The sequence below is a fragment of the Rhipicephalus microplus genome, chromosome X (genome assembly GCF_043290135.1).
Source record: "Rhipicephalus microplus isolate Deutch F79 chromosome X, USDA_Rmic, whole genome shotgun sequence".
NCBI lineage: Eukaryota > Metazoa > Arthropoda > Arachnida > Ixodida > Ixodidae > Rhipicephalus > Rhipicephalus microplus.
In genome coordinates, this window is record NC_134710.1 from 69,645,552 (window position 1) to 69,657,045 (window position 11,494).

Consider the following 11,494-nt stretch of genomic DNA (forward strand, 5'->3'; position numbering starts at 1 on the left):
AAATCCTCGAAAAAAAAAAAGGCTTTGTTCAGTTTCGTTTACGTATACGCCGGCGGTGCGCTGTCGTCGTTTCGATGGTGGCGACGCCTCACAGCGTGGCCGCGAAGCTCGCAACAGCCACTGGCTTGGCTCCGTTTTGCGCGAGAACACTCTGCTCAGAAAACTGGAAGGATCAATATGATAATAATACCAGTATCTGGGGTTTTACCTCGCAAAACCATGATGTTATGATCGATATCAAAACCACGACTTCCGGGAGAACAGCCGAGCACCATAACCAATAACGCTAATCTGTGTTCACTCACTAACTCACTCATTCATTCACTCACTGACTCTCTCTCTCTCTCTCTCTCTCTCACACACACACACACACGCACACACACACACACACACACACACACACACACACACACACACACACACACACACACACACACACACACACACACACACACACACACACAAACACACACACACACACACACACACACAAACACACGTGTCCGGTATCCTTAAAGATAAGGAAAATGCAGTATTTGTTCACTGTTTTCACTATTGCTTTTCTTGTAGTGGCAGTCTAGTTCACTAGTGGCAGGCATCTTGAGATGGTTGAAGGCATCATTTGGGGGAGTGCTTAAGAAAGTTAAATTATTAAACTTTTTAATTAGCGCAGTTCAGTGGTTGAATCCTATGAGAGAATTTTTAAGTCATTCATTGAAAGAAACCATTGCAGCTTTCAGATTTTGAAAATTGGCCCCTAGTATATTATTGTGGCGTAATGGAATTCAGGCAAGTCAGGCAAATTCAACAGTGGAACCGAAGCACCGATGACTGTTGGAAGCAGATGACGAGAATGACGTCACTGTTTAAGACAACTATTACCGCTATTACAGATGTGCATCATTTCTTCGTTTGTTTATGAATGTGCGTCTTGTGTGCTATCATTGCAATCGCAGCCCACAAGCCCGTGAACGATCGAAGGCTGTTGCAATCTGGAAGTCTCAGACAAATATTTGACAGTTACACTTTTCGGCCACTCGGTTTCGGTTAGGACGTTAAATTTGACTCAATTTCATTACGCCACAATAATTACTAAAGGCCACTTTTTCGAAATTTTGAAGCTGAAATGGCTTCATTGCATGAACTTAAGACTTGAGTTCTCCAATTTGACTTAATCACCTACCTGCACTAAATAAAACATTGATTAATTTATCTTTGTAAATGACAGTCCCGCTACAGAAAAATCAATTGTGTGAAGACTGTGAGCATACGCCGCAGTTTTCCGATTTGTTTTTAAGGATGTTGGGCGTCGAACTCCGGGATGAATATTTCGAACTACATGCATTTTTTTCGAATTCTAAAAAAATGGTATGTCAGAATTTTGGATGCACTGCCACTTTGTAATATAGATATCTTTAAGGAATTTTCGCCAATCAGTCGAACCAGTGTCATGTTAACTGCGGCAAAGTATTTCCCCTTCGACGTGGGCCCGTGTGCGAAAACGGCTTGTCAAAGGATTTTGTACCTTTCCCTACACTGGCCAAGCAAGTGGATTCGCGTGCACGTACAAGGGCCGTACTGCGCATGCGCGAGCAGCGGGGACTGCGCGCCTCTATGGAGAACCAGCGCTGAAGTTTCCTCGACCATCCTGGTGGTGAGAGCGCGCACTTCGCAGCTGCTCCCGCAGACGAGAGTGCCGGCTGGTAGAAGCGGAGTGCGCGCGCATCGCCGTAACAAAACCACAGGCGGTACTGCTGCGCCTTCGAGTGCAACAATATATAAATAGAGGGAGGACGTATAGAGAAGACGTAGAAGGAGGAGGCGGTGTTGCATCCTAGTGGTCAGGCGAGCGAAATTCTATCGCTCTCCATGTCTAGTGCTGTCGGGCTCGTTTCTAAACCGAATGGCGTGTTTCTGATAAATTTATTCAATAGTGAAGGCAGCCACCAGTAGCAGCCAGGGCCAAACAGTAGAGTTTAAACGGCGTTTTGCAGGAAATAAAACGAGCATATTATGCAACATACGGCATATGTAAAGTTTTTTTTTTATCTGGCCCGTTGAGCTTTCAGTGGTGCACTTCACGACGAACAAAGTTTCCATGCGTCCATACATCTGACCGCCACTACAAACTACATCTGATGCCACCGCGTCAAGTGAATGATACAATATGCAGGTAGTCTTTTTTTTTTGTCAACAGTTGCGTGTAAAGCAAAGCTGCCTTGTCCACAAGACTTGTGCGGAGCCACGTGGAACTACGCCTCTGAGCCGTGGACACACGATGCCTCTGTTTGACTTAATTTGTGCAAAAGGCGGGGTTCTTGTTAAGAACAAAGGAACGGACAACTCAAAGCTTAGCTTTATGGAGCCAGCCAATTCGATAAGCGCTTTTCTCATTTGCGGCCGTGGCTAAGTAACATCCGAATTTACGCTTTGCTAGAGAAGTATCAAATGTCTTCGATTTTTACTCGTTGTTTAGTTCACCAAACACACAGTTTCAGTTTTTTCCGCTTCCCTTAGTCGGCCTAAAATTAAGGTGTCTGTTCTGGGAAATGAGTTTTCCCACCCAACCCTGCAGACAGACATCTGTCGAATGTGTACATTGAGGTGTCTGTTCAACATCGATAATTGCTATAGGCTTTCATGTGCCAAACAAGATATCATTTTGAGGTACGTTGTAGTGTGCGTATCAAGATTGCATCCGCTTGGGGTTCTACAATGCGCACATGTGTCTTGGTTCACGGGTGTTCTTTTTATATTTCACCCCCATTGAAGTGCGGCCGCTGTGGTCGCTAATCTATTCCGCGCCCTCAAGAATAGTAGCGCGACACCACACGTGCTATGCTGCCACGGTGGTTTGCTTGATCAACGTCTCCGTGCATATATATCGCGATCATAGCGTACAAACGATGAAAAAAAAAATGATGCAGCTATAACACTTACTATGCGTTTGTTTTTGTTTTGTTTTACTGCAGATGTTGGCAGCGTGACATTGTCGCAGCACGAACTTATCAATGAGGGCATGTCAACCAGTACTAACATTAGCCCAAAACCCAGCAGGCAACCAGAAAATAAGGACGATGGAGCTGTCATCACGGCACAGCACTGTCCCTTCGATACTACATGCATAGACGCAGTCCGCTTTGGAAGGCCTCTCTTAGTTTTTTAGTGCTTTTTATATGAGATTAGCCTTCGGACAAAGTCATTTTTCTAAACCACAGTGCATTATTACTGGCGCAATGGATTTCCAGCGGTTCGTTCCAAAATTAAACACGGCAGTGGCACACGCGCGTGCTCTCTGAGAGGTACACTGCGGCCGGTCGTCTGGGCGCGAGCAGCTGAGTTGTGTCGCGACTCTCCGCCAGGTTCTCTTTTTCGGCGCGCCACATATCCAGAGCTAGTCCCCCATAGTGCTTAGAAATGTAGTAAAGAAGTGTACACTTAAGGGTTCGTTTTCTTTGTTAGACACGACATCAACGAAATCTAGCAGACAATCATGCCAAGGAAAGTATAGGGGATGTTATTAGAAGTAATTGTAATGTAAATGTGAAAAAAAAATAAGTGAACGAAAATCTAACTTGCCCTGGGCAGAGACCGAACCTGCGACCTTCATATAACGCGTCCGATGCTCTTCCAACTGAGCTATCCTCTCGTGCACTTTATGGGGTATATATGTGCATTACTCGTGGAAGTCGTAGAAGCGTCAGTGATCGCCATCAGTAGACATGACGGCGAGTGGCACACTCTTTATGTGGTCGTTTGGCGTCACGTAGCACGCGAACTTATTACGAGCGGGCAGATGACCAATAATCCTTCGTATACTATCTGAAGGCACCAAGTCTGCCAGAACGAGACACTCGCTATGAATGAAGGAGAAAATTGGAAATTTTAAGTGCTAGTTTTTTTTTTTGTTAGACACAATATCAGTGAGAACAAACAGATAATTCACTGCCAAGGAAATTATACGGGATGTTATTAGTAGCAACTGTAATGTAAATGTGAAGCAAGAAAAGAGGACGGAAAGCTAAGTATATTTATTGACATTATACCCCGCCGGTATGCGCACTCCGGAGAAGTGACGTCATAGCCGCGGCAGACGGATTCTGATCGTACCCTGTGGCGCGCGAGCACCCAATGCCCTTTCGTGAAATATTTTCAGGACTGCCGCCGTGACTTCACTCGTTATGCCCGAGAGAGCGTGCGCATGGAAGGCTGTTAATCAATTAACACCATCGTCTCCCGTTAAAACGTAAAACGGCGAGTTTTACATGCTTAACATCTTTATTCTGCTGTTTGCGTCAAAATAAAAAAGCGCTGGTTTAGGTAGTGTATTGTGCTTGAAAGCGTTTAGATATTTTTCCGTGAGCCATCTCTTCCCCGAAAAAGCTAAATAATGTGTGCCATCGATTGTATTGTCGATCTTTAAGAGCAAACTTTAATGAACCACCAAAGTGACAAAATAAATAAGGTAAATTTTTCACTTTTCACAAACACACACACACACACACACACGCACACGCACACACACACACACACACACACACACACACACACACAGACACACACACACACACACACACACACACACACACACACACACACACACACACACACACACTATAACACAATATAACACGCAGAGAAACTGTTCCTAGTTATTTGCAAAGTTTTTGTAGTAGTTTTTGAACTCTTTCAAACATCTGTCTTCATAGACATGTAGTTACTAAGGATGGTGTGTGCATGGTGGTGCTGCCACAAGTATGTTATTCAGCCCAATGTCAGGGTCATGAGCACTGCAAGAGGAAACAAATTCTTTCGTTTCACAAACACCTCTTGTGACCGACTCAAGGAGCGGCGTTTCTCTTTTGCTCTGGCCCCTCGCGCATTGGTGCGTAGTCGCTCCTATAACGTAGGGCCTGGGGAAAATGGTAGTACTGCAGGTCTAGATTAAACCGTGTAGTCCCCGTGGGTGCTTCTACTGCACTGCCGGTTCTTGGATCGGTATATCTTTGGCAGTGGTTCTTAAATATTCTAGCTTGAATTAGAGCTCACACGCCCGAAAACCATTTAGGAAAGCGCTTTCCCGTAAGTGTCTACACGCATTTAACTTTCAAGGAAACATATTAGGCTGAGGTGCTGGCAGGGCTGGCGCACAATTATAATACCACAATGAAGTGGTCATAGCACAGGTTAGAAAATACCATGCAGAAAATTGATGCACTAAGCAATGCAACAACATTGCCTCCATTTTTTCTCACCGAAGATGTAATACAAAAGTCCGCTGCGCTTATCACCAATAGCAAAATATTTGCTGACTCTGAAGGAAAAACGGCTGGTCTGAAAACGTACTGTCACGCGCTTTTATTATTTTAATGCCAGGGCTTACGCTTACAAGTCAGAAACACACATGACATTTTTATTTTAGAACGGAACATGGTGAAGATGTGGGCATTGGAACGACTTAGAAATATGCTGTACGAACACAAGTGCACGTACCTTCTGGTCGCGAAGAAAATTAAATGTTGAGGACAGCTTGACGAACGACACGCTTCCATTTCGTTTTTCGCGGTTGTGCTTAGGAAACGAGAACACTCGAAAATTCAGTCCCTTTGCCGCGACAATTCGCCACGCAGCATCACCCAACCATTCCGATTTGCAGCCGTACCGATTTTGAATATGCAGTGCACAAAGCGCATCGCATATCCACGCGGCACTTCACGGACACAGAAAAAACACGGTCTTCTCGAGTCGCCAACAAGCACACCAGCACGCCACGAAAACGTTCGTCAGGCTTGGTAACCCATGTCTGTCGCGTGACAAGAGCAAGCGCGGGCACGCCTGTGCAGTGAAACACACCGGTCTAAATAAAGTGACATCATAGCCCGCGGCAGAAACAATGAGCAGGCCTGAAATTATCTAGGTGACATCAGTGCCCCTCGAGCCACACGCTAATCTCTTAGGAAGCGTCTGCCACGGCGCTATGTACACTGTCGTTCTTTATGAAAGGGAACACGCGAACGCGTGGCCTGCGCTCTGCGGCGGCTGCCATCAACCGACAAGTGAAGAAATCACGTTCGCTTTTCGCGTCATCTATGGCCAAGCAAGATAACGAGTTATGGCCGGTAGACAAGCGCTGCTAGATCATACTTTCCGCACGTTAAAGAACCTCAGGTGGTCGAAATTACCGGAGCTCTCCACTACGGCGTCTCTCATAATCATATGGTGGTTTTGGCCATCCTTTCAGCTTCAGCTGATCCCCAAAGACAGGGCTCCCTCCTCTCTCTGCTGTCATCCCCTTCCTGCTCTTCGGTGTCTGCCCGTGCGTTCCAACGTGATGTGGTAGTGCGTCGGTGTGTTTCCACACCTTAAACTTAGGACAAGAAACTTCGTTACGTTGTGATCAACAAAAAATCACAACACAATCACCTTCCATCCGCATGCTTCGCATCAAGTGCTGAGGTGCTAGGGATCTGCGGATTTTTTTTTAATTTTTACTGTTGTGTTTTTTTCGGTTTCTACTGTGTACATTGTTATTATCATATATTTTCAACAATAAATAATAACAAATTCACTTTTCGCAACTCCTGGGGTCAATTTACCAAAGATCAGGAACTACATTCTGACCCAAGAACACATTATTCCACTCTCACAACGATAAATAATAGTAAAACGATTAAAACCACACGAACACATAGCGATGCAGTTCAAACGCTATATACTAAAAGCTTGCTATTACATAACGCATGTTCAGATTCGAGCCACGAGGAAAGCGACGGTGCTGTGTTAGACCTGCAAGAAAAGCACACTCACTGGGGCGAAGGGTCATTGACGGCGGGCTGGCACACACGATGCCATTTTTTTTCCAATTAAAAACACTTTCATGACCACTGTTGCCACCCTGTTACGATTCCAGTAAAACACTGCTGTGTCACTTAACAATGGTTCGCAACCACATTGCCGACAGTGTATCGCAAAACAAAAATACGGTGATCCTTTTAGAGAGCTGAAATGCTCTCTTAGGCTAATTTTCAAACGTCAGCTAGTCTAGTCGATGTATTTGTGTCCACAAGAAAAGAAAAAAACCGGCAGATACCACCTCCAGTGGGAATCGATGAGATGTGAAGCACGAATAAATAAGGTTGATAAGACACCTTAAAATCAGCACAATGTTATGAGGCGGGCGTAAATTATGCCGCTAATGACTACCATGTCATGATTATCATGTTTGGAAGTCTCATTTTCCTTCGTCGTCTATTCGTGTCACGTGATACTGAATTTGGTGTATTTGGAGCTAGTGAAACGGCCGCGAGTGCGCTATGAGCGTAGCATTTAGTCATGTTTTACATGACACGCATGTCATGATTATCATGTTTGGACGTGAAATTTTCTATCATCGTCCACTCACGTCACGTAATACTAAATTTGGTATTACTTGACGTGGTGCATAAGCATGATTTACATTCAGTTCAGTTCATTTCAGTTTATTACCTTAAAGGCACCCCTTTCTTGGAGGGGCATTACATAAAGGGTTAGGTTGTATTTGGGTTAACAACCGCAGCTAAAGTAGTTTTAGTGTTGAAGATGATCAATGATACGATCAGGTGGGATCTCACATGATATGCATGTCATGATTTCCTTGTTAGAGTCTGTCACTTATGTTTGCCATGCGGACATGTCATACCATACCAATTTTTGCAATTTTCCATGTGAACAAAACCACCGCAAGAGCAGCAAGACCATGAAATGTAAATGATGGCATTCATGACATACATGTCATGATTTTCATGTTATTACTAGTCACTTATGCTCGTCATACAGCCATGTCATACCAATTTTGGCATTGATATCGTTATCGAAACGGCCAGGAGAGCTAAAAGTCGTAGGTGGCTAGATAGATAGATAGATAGATAGATAGATAGATAGATAGATAGACAGATAGATAGATAGATAGATAGATAGACATACGCTCAAAGTCGCCGAAACTCCCTAAGAAATGCTTCGCATTTAATAATGAATGCAATATACGACACTTCTAGTGCAAGCAACAAAACGCATACCACGCCTAACGGTACAACGAGGCTGTTTTTTGTTTTCCTTAAGGCACATGCACCTCTGCAGTACTGAACAAATGAAGTCCACCTTTGTTTTTGTGGTGGAAACAATGTCGACATCATGGCGCGACGCCAACTTTTTAAATGAGCACGAGATGAGAGTGGTCTGTTGATTGCCTACACATTTCACCTTTATAGCAAGCTCTGCTACTGATTTGGCGGCCTTTAGACATTTGAAGCCAGCATAAGTGATGACAGCTTCTGGGTACTCAGTTTTTCGAACCTTGGCCACTTGCCCATCCACACTCTGTACCATCAAATTTTGGCCCGATTTTTCTTATTGCCGAGTAAATTCAAGAAGAAGCAATGGCTTGTTTAGTAAATTTAGAATGGCAGGCACTGAATCCTAGAACGGCTTTTACAGAGCAAAGCCTGCATTGCGGACATACACACGAATCCCGTAAGGTGCTGGTATAGAAACTAAGATGCATTGTCTTTTGGTGTCTCAAACGAGAAACACAAAATCAAACCAAGCTCATTAAACACCTTAACCACTTCAGCTACTTTGTGGTCGAAATTCGGTGCTTGTGATCGATCAAAAGACGGTATATGTTATGCATTTGCTTTTGAATGTTAGTTATTTGCTGTCCGTCTCGGTGAAACAGTGCCATATGGTGTTCGGCTGCTGACCCGAAGGTCGCAAGTTCAATCCCGGCCACATGGTTGATGACCGGTCTGTGTGATGTCAGATGGTGAACATTTCCGGAGCCCTCCACTACGGCGTCTCTCATAATCATGTCGTGGTTTCGGGATATAAAATATAAAACGCTGAACATTACTATTAGTTGTTATCAAAACTATATATATATATATATATATATATATATATATATATATATATATATATATATATATATATATATATATATATATATATATATATATATATATATATATATATATATATATATATATATATATATATATATATATATATATATATATATATATATATATTACTCACCCGGGCTCATTCAGACTCACAGTTCGACCTGAGTCTGAGTCCAAGTGAGTCGACTCATGAACCCGGTAGCCTAGAATGAGTTTTCTCGAGCGTGGTGTCAATACTCTTTGACAACAATATCTCACGTAATTGGTGCTCTTATTGGTGCCGTTTGACCTAGTATCTTCTAATACGACTTTTGAGTGCTTCCAAACTAGTAAGGTCATTTTTTTGGAAGAGATGATAGCATAGGACATAATAATCAAAACATTCCCTGGAAGAGTTGGTGGGGGGAAGTTAAGGCAACACCTACCTAATTCACGCGTATAATTAATAAATATATTTATTAACTATACACGTGAATTAGGTAGGTGTTGCCTTAACTTCCCCCCACCAACTCTTCCAGGGAATGTTTTGATTGAAACAGTGTATGAACGACGCTGCTTTAGAATACGTGTGAGTATATGTGAGTTTAAACGGGAGTATAGATAAGGTTGATAGCAATGTTAAGGATGACTAGTTAGGACCGTAAGTTGGCAAAAGAAAGCGGAACACACTCAGACTCACTCTAGAAATATATTTTGCGCTTCGGACTGACTCTGACTCATACCCACCAAAATTTTCTTGAGCCGAAATGATTCAGACTCGCATGACATGACAAGAACTATACTTAGGTCCTGGGGGACAGATATTTAGGGGAGCCCTAAGCCTCCCGCCATATCAAGTCGGTGGCTCCGCCCGCGATGGGACCAGAAGACGAAGAACCATCGCGATGTCGTGGGCCTTCTGGGCGGCATTGAGTTGTGTATGAAGGCTGCTGCTTTTCAGAGATGCATCCCATTGCTCTTTCGTCATGGGCGGAGAGGTGTTAAAGGCTGGGAAGAGCCAGAGCATGTGATTAAAAGAACGCGAGTCGTGGCCACATTTGGGGCATGGCTGCGAATGGTCGGCGTCTATGCGGCTAAGGGATCGAGGAGTAAGATATGAACAGATTGGGAGTAGTCTGAATGTGCTTACCTGAGGCTTGGTCAAATTGGGGTGAGGCTCTGGAAATTTTTTTTCTGGCCAGACGGTAGTGGGAAGCAATTTCGTGAAAAGTAGACAAAGTATTTTTATAAATGTCGACTTCGTTACGAGCATGGTTATTCGCGACAGCACGGCACGTGAAATCGCGCGCTATCCGGTGAGCCTGCTCGTTAGGGTTACATTCGAGCGGGTTAACTGAACCATCTAGATAGGCTGGAAACCACGCGATTTGGTACCCTCCTTCGCTGCACTCCCGAGTTTGCTGAAGTGCTTTCGCCACAGTACTGTTCACCTGTTCAGACACAAGGGCGTTCGAGGAAGATCTGACTCCCGTACGCGAATCCGAGAAGACAACAGCGAGGACTTTTGCGCTGTGAAAAGCCAGAGTGCATTATCGCAGCTTCCTCTGCCACATGGGCAATTTTTGAATAAACAGAGGCTGCATTGACTAGGTTACCTTCCGCGACCGAAATAGCGACCTTATCCCCACCGTGATATCTGGCAGCATCGACAAAGAGGGCTTATAGTTTGTGCTGATTAATCTTTTTATGGCCTTAACTCTCACGACTCTTCTACTCCCGCTATGCACTGGGTGGATGTTACGTGGGACGGGGTCAACTATGATTTGAGTGCGGATTTCCCTGGACAAGCGAACTTTCGTCATTTGTTGATGTCAAGGCTGAATACCCGCATCTTTATCTACGGCTTAGTAGATGAAAGTCTCGTAATTCGAACAGCTGTGCGAGCTTCTATTAGCTGGCCGATAGTGTTGTGCAGTCATATCTCCAATAGCTTCTCTGTGCTGGTGGACTGTGGAAGGCCGATCACGCGCCTGAGGTCTGTTCTCATTAGAGAATCGACTTTGGCCTTCTCCGCTTCAGCCCAATTAAGGTATGGCGCGATGTAAATAACATGGCTTAGAAAGAATGACTAATAAGCTCTGATCAAATTGTTCCCTTTGAGGTCACCTCTCCGGTTTGAAACACGGGCTACAAGTTTCAGTACATTACTCGCCTGCCCCGTGAGCCTGTTGAGCGCCTTCGAGTTACAACCACTGGCACCAATGCGGAGACCTAGAATATATAGAATCCCTCCACGCTATGGGCTGTCCATTTTTAGCTCGAATTTCTATCGGCAGTTTTCAGAGGCGCAAGGTTACGAACACCTTGTCTAGATGGTCGGTATAACAGTAGCTCCGATTTATCAGGGGGGAGTTCAAGGCCCGTGTTTGAAAGAAAGTATTCCGTAGCCTTCAACGCGCTTTGTAAGGAGTGTTCGAGCTCTGCCAGAGAGCCATACGGTGTCCAGATCGGGATGTCATCCACATAAATGGCGCGTGACCTACCTAAGAAGAGAAAAGTGAGCCCCGAAACTGTCTGCATCTTAGTGCGACACATCAGCAGTAGCTCACGAGGGA